At 36.8% G+C, this 12,498-nt stretch overlaps 1 pseudogene; it reads left to right on the top strand.

Moving 5' to 3' along the window:
- Positions 1-743: 743 nt before the first annotated feature.
- Positions 744-9,889, top strand: LOC110336291 (annotated as a pseudogene).
- Positions 9,890-12,498: the final 2,609 nt, after the last annotated feature.

The following is a 12,498-nucleotide window of genomic DNA, read 5'->3' as shown; positions in this document are numbered from 1 at the left end:
GTGGAGAAAGATGAACACTCCTCCATTGTTGGTGGGTTTGCAAGTTGGCACAGCTACTGTGAAAATCACTCTGGCAGTTCCTCAGAAAAGTAGACATAGTACCTGAGGACCCAGCCATTCTACTTCTGGGCATATACCCGGAAGATGCTCTGATATATAACTAGGGAACATGCTCCAGGATGTTCATAACAGCCTTATTTATAATAGCACGAAGCTGGAAAGAACCAGAATGTTATTCAACAGAGGAATGGATACAGAAAATGTGGTACATTTACACAATTGAGTATTACTCAGGTACTAAAAACAATGACTTCATGAAATTTTTAGGCAAATGGACGGATATAGAAAATATCATCCTGTGTGAGTCCCAAAAGATTGCACATGTTATGTACTCACTAATAAGTGGATATTAGCCCAAATGCTCTGAATACCAAAGATGCAATTCACAGACCACCTGAAGCTCAAGAAGGAAGACCAAAGTCTGGATGTTTCAGTCCTTAGAAGGGCAACAAAATACTCAAGAAACATGGAGACAAAGTATGGACCAGAGACTGAAGGAAAGGCCATACAGAGACTGCCCTACATAGGTATCCATTCCTTATACAGACACCAAACCCAGAAACTATTGAGTATGAAAAGAAGTTCTTGCTGACAGGAGCCTGATATAGCTGTCTCCTGAGATAACTTTCAAATACAGAAGAGGATGCTTGCAGCCAACCACTGGACTGAGCAAGGGGTCCCCAATGGGGCAGTACGAGAGAAGACTGAAGAAGCTGAAGAGGTTTGCAACCCCATTGGAAGAACAGTGATATCAACCAAACAGACACCCCAGAGCTCCCAGGAACTAAACCACCAACCAAAGAGTACACATGGATGGACTCATGGCTCCAGCTGCATATGTAGCAGAAGATGGCTTTGTTGCACATCAGTGAGGAGGAGAGGCCCTTGGTCCTGTAAAGGCTTAATACCCCAGTCTAGGGTAGGCAGGAGACCACCCTCATAAAATCAAGGAGAGGGAAGGTGGGATAGGGAGCTTCTGTGGTGGAGGAAACTGGTAAAACCTATAATATTTGAAATGTAAATAAATAAAATGTTCAATTTAAGAAAAAAGAAATAAGGGCAATTAAATCTGGTGGAGAATATAATCCTAGAATTCAAGACAACTGCTCATTTGAGAAAAAGAGAATAAAATGAAAAACTGCTAGAGCCAGAAGTCCTACCGTAGAGCTGTGTGCAATGATAGAAACCAAGACTAAAATATAGAGATAACTAAAAAGCCCAAGCGCTTTCATTATAGGAACTTAGGAAGAGAAAATATTTGAAAAATAACAAAGTCAGTAAGATAAAACAATTTACCAGACTTGAAGGTGGACATGTGCTTCAGAGTGCAAAGACACATGAACACTAAGCAGTTGGTATAAAGAAGACAGTATAAATAGTTATAAATTTGGGTATCTCATGTCTGAGGTACTCAAGATAAATAGGTTTTGAATTCTTACCGATGTACTTGACACGAGATACATCACAGTGCTAAGAGAAAATTCTATGGAATATCTTTGTTTTCTGAAATGCAAGAATAGCATCAGTTCATAATCCATCCCTGGTTCTAAGCCAATGTTTGCGGCATATGAAAGTGGAAGTGCCCATTTTAGAAGCCTATGGTGTAATTGTAGTTTATTAGTCTCGGTGATGTGTGTTTTTCCAAAGTTCATCCTATTTGACTTAGTTTTGCCCTGGGACAAGCTAAAGCTTCCATTCCTGCCAAATTAGAGGGGAAAATCCACAAGAAAGCATCTTGAGTTTTTTTTTTAATTGTACATGAAACACACACAAAATGCTTTAAAAATTATATTTAGACATCTGTTTTGATAAATATTATTGGAAATGCTGACATTTATGTAAAAATTATTTATGTAAAAATGGAGTGGTATGGGGATTATAAAAAAGTCTCTCACCGGGTAGCAAAAATAAAAGAACTAAAGTTATTGGTTGATTTTTAAAATAGTATTAACCTAAGATTAGAAATATCAGTCTGGGGGGGGGGTATAGGGATCTTTTGGGATAACATTTGAAATGTAAATAAAGAAAATAATAATAAAAAAATTAAAAAAAAAAAGAAATATCAGTCTTGTAAGTATGAGTCAGACTGGCATTTGGTGAGGTATAATGTCTCTTGGGAAGTGAACAGTTCCTAAGATTGTTTTGTTAGTCAACTCTTAGAAGGAGTAGACAAAACCCATTTTACATAGTAAATGAAATATATTTAATTTTATGTCTCATTCCATGTCAGCTTGTTGTTAAAGAAACTCATATCAAGACTTAAAAAACAGTCTCCATGCAATACTCGCTTGGCAGTTACGATGCTCCCCGTATGCCTTCCAATTTTGTAATTATTGAAACTCAGCAGATGAGACATATTGATCAATAACACAGTCAATTTTCTACTATGGAAATAAATTTATATTTCCAACACAGAAACATTTCTTCCAATGTCTCTGAACAACACTATTTATTTACGGCAAGAAGGCAACTAAGTGTAGGTTTAAATGTTAGACAAATTACAGTACTAATTTCCAATTTCTTTAATTCTGTGGGTGATGACAGGCTTGCTTAGAAATTCTCTCAAAGGGGCTATCTTATCAGATTTCTTCATTGGTTTAGAAGAAGCAGGTCTAATTCTTTACTCCTCCAAGTTTAACACTACTGACAAGTGACATTAGTAAACACAACAGATAAAGCACAGATTTAGAAACACAACAGAACTGGGTATTAATCTTTGCTTTGAATTTGTAGGCACTCTTAACTAATTCTGAAACTTCAGCTCTCTCAACAACAAATTTGAATCAGCTTCATCTAGAGTCAAATCCTTGAACCTAAATGTGATGGTTTGAATTAAAAATATTGCCCATAGTCACAAGGATATGACAGTCACTTGTTCTCTATTCAATAGCACTACTGGTGCAGTTTTTGGTGGTGCAGCCTTGCTAGAGGAAGTATGTTGTTACCAAAGGTGGGCTTTGGAGGGGAAAAGGCTTGCACCATTTCCCTTTTATCTCTCTGCTTTGTCATTTTTTTTCTATGCCTCCATTCTGCCATCATGGAACTGTGAACAAAAACAAATTCTTTCCTCTATAAGTTACTTTGGCTATGGTGTTTTATCACAGCAACAGGAAGGTGACTAATACTTGGTAGGTTTACTCTAGCCACTACTCCTAGAATAACTCTGCTTTCCTTGGTTATCACATGAGTGCAGTAATTTGCTGTATGTAAATATTAAAGCACTGAGGGCATGTTTTAAATTTCAATTGTTTTTTTTCCTTCTGCCCTTCATGTGATAACTTTCATGGGAATGTAGAAACAATGCATCAGACTAGAAAGTTGACATCCACTCATGAAATAGTCAATCTTTTGTATGTCATCTTTATTCTAAGAAATTAATTCTGCCAAAATAGCAGCTTCTTTCATCAACTGCTTATGGATTCTGTATAATCAAATCAATCTCAAATTTGTTGAAATAAGTTTTGCCTAAATAATGTGAGAAAATTATATTGGTTGTTATGATTGCCTGCTTACAAAAGTTTAATAACTGCTGGGATGTTTCTACCAAATCACAATTGTTATGACCATTATGCTATTGTCTCCCAAAGTTAAGAAGAGCCCAAGCCTTCAGGATCTCATAAATTCTCTGTAATTCCTAACCTCTGCTGAAGTATCCCAGAGAACATTGTATGTGATTAGGGTTCTTGAATGCTGAGGGGTTTAGGAGTTGTTCAGTCCCGACTTTTTTACTGATAAGCTTGTTATTTCCACATGTACATACCAAATGTATTGGCTGTCTGCTTCTTTTAGTATAGCCATTTTATTTTTTTAAAATGCTTAGAGGCACAATATAATTTGACCATTTCTTTAACACCCAGGCCTGGAAACTATCTCAAGATAATTAAGATAAGTGGTAAAACTGGAGAACAGAAACACACATTGTAAAGTATGACAAAAAACTTTAAATGTTGTCTACCTTTGTATGTTAGATCAAACTTAGCAAAGATAATACTACAAAACTTTCTGTTCTTTGTCTCCAATGTGATATTGATGTTCCTCCACCTACTGTCAACATCTTTTCAGCCAAACTGACTTCAACCTCATGATCCTCCTACCTCTGCCACCCATGTCTACGATTTGATCAGGAACATGCTCCCACATTAGCCTACAGGTTGCATTAAAGTTTTTCCCCCTCAAGATAATATTAGGATTTAATTTTAATTATCAGAATCTACAGGATTGATGGAAACTTTCAGTACTGGCTTACAAAAGGCCAAACATGCATACTTACTTGGCTTTGTAATGGTTTTATTGGGGCACTTTTTTAAATGTCCATCATACTGTGAGAAGTTTATATCACAAGGAGGGGCATTATAAATAATTATTAGGGCCAGCTGTATCTGGATATCTAGACCCACAAAAAAATATGTAGGTGAAGAAACCTTCATGTAAGTCCAGATCCTACATTTCTAAGTCTTAATAGACAGCTTGAGTGTCCTCAAGTAAAGCCCTAGAAATTATAGAACAAAGACTCCCACTTCCATTCCCTGACTGAATTTCTACCTACACACTATATATAACTTGTGAGCTTAACAAAATAGTGGTTATGCTATACCACTCAATATGGTAGTTTGTTATAACATAGCATTAGTGGCTGGAATGCATACCATAGTTTAGACACATTAGCATATACAGGGACAGTACACACACACACAAACACACACACACACACACACACACACACACACACACATACACGTTCAGCCTCATTTGTGGTAGAGACTCAGGGAAGGTTGGAAAAGAAGCATAAGTCTCTGACATTCTATGTCTGAGTTTTTCTGGCCATCAGCATGTAGGGAAGTGGAAGGATATGGTCAGCTCCCCAAGGTCCTACCAGTTCTGATATTCTGTCCTCCTTTCTCTTTAAGTAAAGCCAAGACTGAAGTCTTTCATTTTCTCAGACATATAAATATCATTGATGACTTCTCAAGACTACTTGCATTTTAGACAGAAGACTTTGATGAGGAATTTCAGAGTCAATGGGTTATCTATTTCCTCTTTGTTTCTTTCTTTTTTATGTGGCAGGGAACAGAGTGGTTGAGTAAGTCTTGAAGTTAAAAGTATCAGTACATCCGGACTATAAATTCTGAGTTCTATTGTATACAGTAATTTTGCTTTACATGGAGCATTATTATACATTAATGCTTTTCTGTGTTAACAAAAGTTTCCTTGAATATTAAGAAATTAATATAGTCAGGTTTTTTTTAATCAGGATAATGCCATGATTCAGAGTACAAAAAGTGTTCCCTGGAGTGAGATGTGCACATTAATGTATAATGGAGAGTTCTTGTGCCACTTTTGATGGGGGTTTCTTTAAGTAAAGGTTAAACAGAACAGATTTTAAGTTTTTTGCACCATATGTTGTATTCAAAATTACCTATGTTTCTTATTGCATGATGGCTAAGTCAGAGCAAAGGAAAAACAAGCATGGAAATATTATGCAACCACGGCTGGGTTCAGAAATTACTAGAATAATTTGCCCTCATTGCTGAGTGACCTTGGGCAAGTCACCTAACTCTTCCAATCTGTCCTCTGAGATAGGAAGGCAATTATAAATTAGGATGTTTTTGTTTGTTTGCTTGTTTCTTTTACTTTGCTTTTTGTTTTTCTGGTTTTTTTTTTTATTTATTAAAGGGGATTATATATTTAGCACAATGCCAAATTGTAAATCACTGATAAATGTTTCCTGACTTTATTAATAACCCATTTCTACATCATTGTCGGCACGTTCAAGACAGAGTACAATTTTCCAGGTGATTTTAATGTAATAGCAGAAGTTTTATGAGAAAAAAGAAAGTTGTATGTATGCATTCATAGATATCTGAGGTTTGTAGATGAGCTAATGTCTCATAGTAACATTTCCAGATTAGCTGTTTAACTTTGCATTTTTCCCTTTTAATGTAAAAGTATTGTAGTAAAAAGTAATACAGTTACCAAGAAAAGTAGGAGACAAAAAATGAATTATAATCCTGGGTAAATTACTTATCTTCTATGAAACTTGAAGCAGACACATATAAAGTGCTCAATAAATACTTTCAGGGCACAATTCTAAAAATGATTATATGCCACGGACCGGGCTCAGTGGCCCTCCTCTGATCCCTGGGGATCAGAGTTTTAGACAGATGGGCATGAATTCGGATGGGGATTGAACACAGACCCGACACGAGAGAGCTTGTAGAATCTGAGTGTATTTTCTCAAATTGAGCATCAAGCTTTTATACAGAAGAAGAAGAAAAAAAAAAAAACAAGAAAAGCAAGGTGGGACACATCTGCAGAGTTACAGTGACACAAAACAAAGGATTGTATACATCAAAAGATGGTGGGGACCAGGCAGGTGTAAAGCTAGTCTTTGTTAAACCCTCCAATTCTCTAGGCCAATGTGTATTGCCTTGTTTTGGTGAGACTGGCTACTTGTCCTAAGTATTCACTCTGTAGTCTAGCTATCCTGGCTCTGTTCTTTGGAATGCCTAATTAGTTTCACCTTTCTCTACTAGAAGTAAATTTGAATGTTAATGAATAGGTAACCTCACTGAATTCCTTCTGAATTGCAAGCTAGTCAGCTTCAAGGATTTTCTATGATGTTGGAACAGTGGTAGAGGCTCACCTATGATAAAATTCAATCTTTAAAGGCACTATAATACTGAAAGAGAGCATACACCATACTAATGTGGGGATAGGATTTGAGTATATGGGTTATGAGAATGCCAAGGTTCCAGGAGGCTGAGTTTCCTTGAAACTCTTTGCCTCATGAGTGTTTCCAGACCTCTCAGCCTGTCAAGCAGACTTCACTGGAGTGGGCGTGGCAATTATATAAATATTTACCTTTTTCTCTGAAGGGATTAAATGAGATATGAAGTGAAAGTGTCTAGATCATGATTACCACTTGACAAAGTTTGTTTTCTTTACCCATGCACTTTTTAAAGTGCCAGACATTTTTAATTAAGATAGTCCAAATTTAATCAGTTCTTTTCATTTTAATAGAGCTTACTTCCTCTGTTCATCACATTGGTAAGCATAGCTTTAGCTATTGAGTAACCTTTACTTAATCTTCTTCTTTACTGTGCCTCTCTTAGAGGCTCTCTGTAAACACCATTACCAACTCTGTTTTAGTGGCTTCCAGAGGATAGCTTATCAACTATAGGATTAGCAATGGTGCTTCTTGCTGGGAATGAAAAACATAGACAGCAACTAACTCTTTTCCCAATGTTAAAATTGAGAAGTGCACTTCTTAAAATTAACTTTGAAAAGTAGCTGTTTGCTTTTCTTACCACAGAGAAAGTGAGAAGAGGGGGAGGCAAGGAGATGGGTGGGGAGGGGAGGGGAGGAAAAGAGGTAGAGACACATATACAAAATAGTATGTCCTTATAACCTTGAATTCTGAGATGGTCAAGGTTTACCTCATCTGACTCCCTTGTACTACAGGTAAATTTAGATATCCAGGCCTTCCTGAAAGAAAATCACTTGTTAAATATTTAAAATTAAGGAATAGGGACTGAGAGTTCAGCATTCCTTTTTTTTTAATGCTTAGTAGTCTCTCCTCTTCCACTTAGAAGCAACAAAATTTACAGCACAATTCACCTTCCTGCCATAAATCTGGTGATCAATATAAAAGCCCAGCTGTCTTCAGTCCATTCCCTGGGTAACCAATCCCAAGTGACCTTAATGGACAGCCCATAACAGACAGTAATAAGCAATAGAAAGGAAAGGGGGTGGGGAAACACATGAGTCTCATTTTGTAATTTTTCCCCAATATGTTTAAATAATTTAAAACACCATCAAGAAACTAATCCATAGACAAAGAAACATGTAAAGTATGAAAGCATTAACTCTGGGCTTTGCTTCTCCTAGAAGAAATATCTTCAGTTGTTGCCATGAAGTTAGTTCATAGGCCATAACTTGTTGAGTGAGGGAGTCCAAATTGGCCTGAGCAGAAGTGAGAACCTCTAAGTTTCCTTCTGATACGGAAATATAAAGAAGTACCTCTTTGAAGGATATATAGCAGATGATGTCTAGTTATATAAGAAACTATGATAGTTAAAGCATTTATCTGAAACTCAGCAATTGGTGAAGCCTAGGAACAACACACATTTGGGGAAAGATAAACAATTGTTCTGAGTTACTATTTATTCAACTGCCAAATGAGGATAGTAAAAATTAATACTATCTAATTACTGGTGGTTATATTGTGTAAGGAAAATAAAGCACACAGGATAACAGTGACCATAGAGTATCAACAAAGATTATAAATAAAAGAAAAAAAGAATAAACTCTTCATATGTAGTCACTTATTGCCACTCACCAGGCTAGAGATGGTTCAGTGTTTAAGACTACTGGGTGCTCTTCCAGAAAACCTTGATGCTATTTGCTGCACATAAATGACAGTTCAAAATCATCTGTAACTTTACTTCCCAGGATCCAGTGTTCTCTGTCCTCTGAAGGCACTGAACGTTCATGGCACACAGACATATGCTCAGACAATATATATATATATATATATATATATATATATATATATATATATATATATATGTAAAAAATTTTAATTTAAATATTACAGCAAGACTATTACGGTGGTTTGAATAGGGATGGTCCCCATAGACTCATGTGTTGGAATGCATGGACATAGGGAGTGGCACTATAAGGAGGTATGGCCTTGTTGAAGTAAATGTGTCTTTTTGAGAGGAAGCTCAAGTCATACACATCTCTTCCTGCTGCCTGTTGATTTAGTTGTAGAAATTGAAGATCCTTCTCTAGCACCATGTCTCCCTGAACACTCCCATACCTCCTACCACAGTGATAATGAACTTAACCTCTGAAACCTTAAGCCAGCTCCAATTAAATGTTTTCCTTTGTCAAAGTTGCCATGGTCTGGGACCCATCCAGAGCCCACAGGACACAGGCAGAGTGGAGAAGGCAGGTTTGGGATCCTTCCAGTTTTCTTCTGTGCCCCAGAGCTAACCCTGTTCTCCTTAACCCAATAATACCTGGAGAGAGCTGATCTACTGGGTGCACTGACACATCTAAGATCATGAGACCACCACTACTGTTTTAATACCTGGCCCAAGTGTGACCTGTCAGAGAAAGGACACAGGAACAGCAGAGTACCTAGGGACAGGATTCTTCTGGTTTCCATTTGCACCCCAGAGGAGAACTGGCCATGTGCCAGTCTGTAGAGAGTGACATCCATGGACTCTGCAAGGTGGTAGACCAATATCGCAAGTCTACAGCTGGAAACAGACATCGAAGATCTCAAGGAGAAACTGCTGTTCATGAAGAAGAATCATGAGGGTAAGTCCAAGGTCTGGGTTGACGATGAAAGTGGATTCTCCCAAATCTCAGGACCTCAGCAAGATTATAGCGGATATCTACGCACAGTAAGAAGAGCTGGCTTAGAAGAACCACAAGGAATTAGACTGAGGGGAGTACCACGGTCATCATTACCAAGTCTGCCGAAGTCAGAAATGCTGAGAACACACTTATGGACTTGAGATGCACCCTCCAGACCTTGGAGATTGACCTAGACTCCATGAAGAACCATAACACCAACTTGGAGAACAGACTTGGGAATATGGAGACCCAACACAAGACACAGATGGAGCAACTCAATGGGGTCCTTCTGCACTTGGAGTCAGAGCTGGCACAAACTCAGAGGGGCAGCATAAGACCTAGGAATATGAAGCCCTGTTGAACGTCAAGATCAGGCTTGAGGCAGAGATTGCCACCTACCACTTGCTTGCTGGAGGATGGGGAAGATTTCAGTCTCACCTATGCCCCAGACTCCAGCAACTAATAATAGTTGTTATTATTATTATTATTATTATTATTATTATTATTATTATTATTTCTCCTGACAGGTAATTGGGTAGCAACTGCTTGTTCTCACAACAAAAATAAGAACAAAGAAAAAAATGTTCCAGCTTTAACCGTAGCAGGACATCTGTATCCAAAAATCGTGCCTAGAAATCATTCCTTGGCACAGCAGAACTGTCAACTCTTAGCTTATCTACTATGGAGGTAAAATCCTTTGGTGATGTGAGGGACATTCAAGAACAGCCTTAGTACAATGAACTCCAACTTTCAAAAACTGTTCTTATTTGTGTTTGTTCCACAGTAAGCCAAGATTTTAAGCTCTATTAAAACCAAACCAAACAAAACAAACAAACAAAAAGATTATTTATGTTAATTAAAAAACTAATAGTGATATATTTTATTTTAAAATATCATACAGTTAATACATTTGGAGTTATTTAAAATTTATATGGAGAAAAACGTGTATTTTCAGTATTGCTGTAGACAAACATCTACATAAGACTGTTCAACTAATTGTTTTATGTCAAACAACTTTTATAATATTCATTTTATTATTACAATATTTTATAAATTTTAAAACATATGATAAAAAACAAAAGGTATTGCAGGTTTTGAAGGAGGGCTCTCTGGGAGGAGTTGAGGTACAAAAGGGAAAGAAGAATGTAATGTAAGTCTATTTAGTGAAAATATGTTTTTAAATGTTAACAAATTCAGATAAATTGAAATTATGTATCTCTTCTCATCACAATGCAATAAAACCTAAATCAAAGGAAAAAAGAAAAGAAAAAAAGTTCCTCAAATGTATATTGTAATGCCTAGCATATTGCTGGCACTCAAAACTAGGAGCTCTTAGTATTTGTTCAAAGTATTATCTCTGGAACTGAACAAAGTTCTTTTGGTTACTCTCCTATGCCTGGCTCTACACTAAACTGAGGAATGATTAATAATGATACAGGCTAATATGGTATTACATCTGCTCATAATGATATTACAGTGTAACAGAGGAGGCAGAGAAGTAAAAAAATGATAATAATTTGAAATAGTTGTAAAAAGGACATTATGATCTAGTCTCAGAGAAGGAACAATTTATTGCTTCTTAAATGGAATAGAATTAGAAAAAGGAATTTCTCAATGAAATAGTAGCATCTATCCTCATTCATTCATTCTTTAAGGTACCAATTGCTTTCTGATTTACAATGCAGGTAGCAGGATTTGAAGAGAGAGAAATAAAACTCTGCAGGTGGGCAAGAGGTTACCAATGAGAAGAATTCTTGTTCATTTCATTCTTCACTGCTTCCCATTTCCATCCCTTTCTCAAGCCCAAAGGAATTCTTTCTAGACAAAAATTAATGGTTTCCTACAAAATAATGTTATTATTTTCATTTACAGACTTCTTATTTCAAAAGATGACCAGTATTTATTGAGAAAGTGGCTTGGGGAGGGGGGACTTCTCAGGGGTTTAGATCCTGGGATCTAACAGATTAAGGGCCTCTTGCTGGGTGATCTACTGGTAGCTGTTAACCCCCATGGAAACCAGGAAATAGCCTAGTAAACATGACCTGAGATTTCATGTGAAGGCATACAAATAACTTAGAAGGGTGTTCTGGTGATGGCATATTACTCTGTCATGTGAGAGAAAGTGCCTTCCACCATAAAGGAAAGTAAACTGAAAAGTTGTCAAATACCAACAGACACAAACAGGAAATAAAGAAAATTCGAGAAATGCAAGAGTGTAACAGTGTCAAGGAAAGCTATCTGGTTCTCCCACGTGTGGCCAGTTGTTCCATCAGAACTGTCACTGTGTGGGCACCAAAAATGAGCTCTATAAATATGAAGTTCAAAATAGTGATCCTCAATTGAGGTGAGTGTATTGAAAAATCTAATGTCTAGTTCTCATCCTGACACTATCCCATCATTTCATTGATATGGTCTTCACACTTGGACTTTCTATGCTTTCAGGAAGTTAAAGTGTTACAATTAGTTCTCCAAGGTGTCACTTTAGTCTGGGTGAGTTTTGAGCCATGAATGGTGTGAGAATATAGAATTACAAGACAACTCAGGTCTCTAAAAATATACAACGAATGGGGAAAATTGTTGTGTCAGTCATGATGGATTTTTTTTTTTGTGGCAAGACGTACAAACTCAATATTGGGTGTAATTTACTTGCACTGTAGTCAAGTCTCTTTACTAAAGAATACAGTACTAAACAACTTACATTGGTGGCTTCCAAATTCAAGGAACATGACATGTATGGTGGCACAGGCCTGTCATCATAGGACTTAGAGGATGGAAGCAAAAGGATCTGGAGTTCAAGATCATTCTTGACTACAATGTTCATTCTGTAGATTAAATGCATTTGGTAGCCTGGTTTTGCAAATAGTTTTATTGGAACATGGACCCACTCATTTCTTCATAATCTATGGCTATTTTCATGCTACTTCATTGTATTGAGTAACTACCACAAATAGCTTATGACCTATAAAACCTGAAATCCTTTGTCTATACAGAAAATATATTTTCTATGGTCTACATATATCATATCCAATGTTTATGACAATGAAGGCCTACTATTTTCTTGCTAGTCTCTTC

Source organism: Mus pahari, chromosome 19 (genome assembly GCF_900095145.1).
Source record: "Mus pahari chromosome 19, PAHARI_EIJ_v1.1, whole genome shotgun sequence".
NCBI lineage: Eukaryota > Metazoa > Chordata > Mammalia > Rodentia > Muridae > Mus > Mus pahari.
This window is presented reverse-complemented; position numbering and strand designations above follow the sequence as displayed.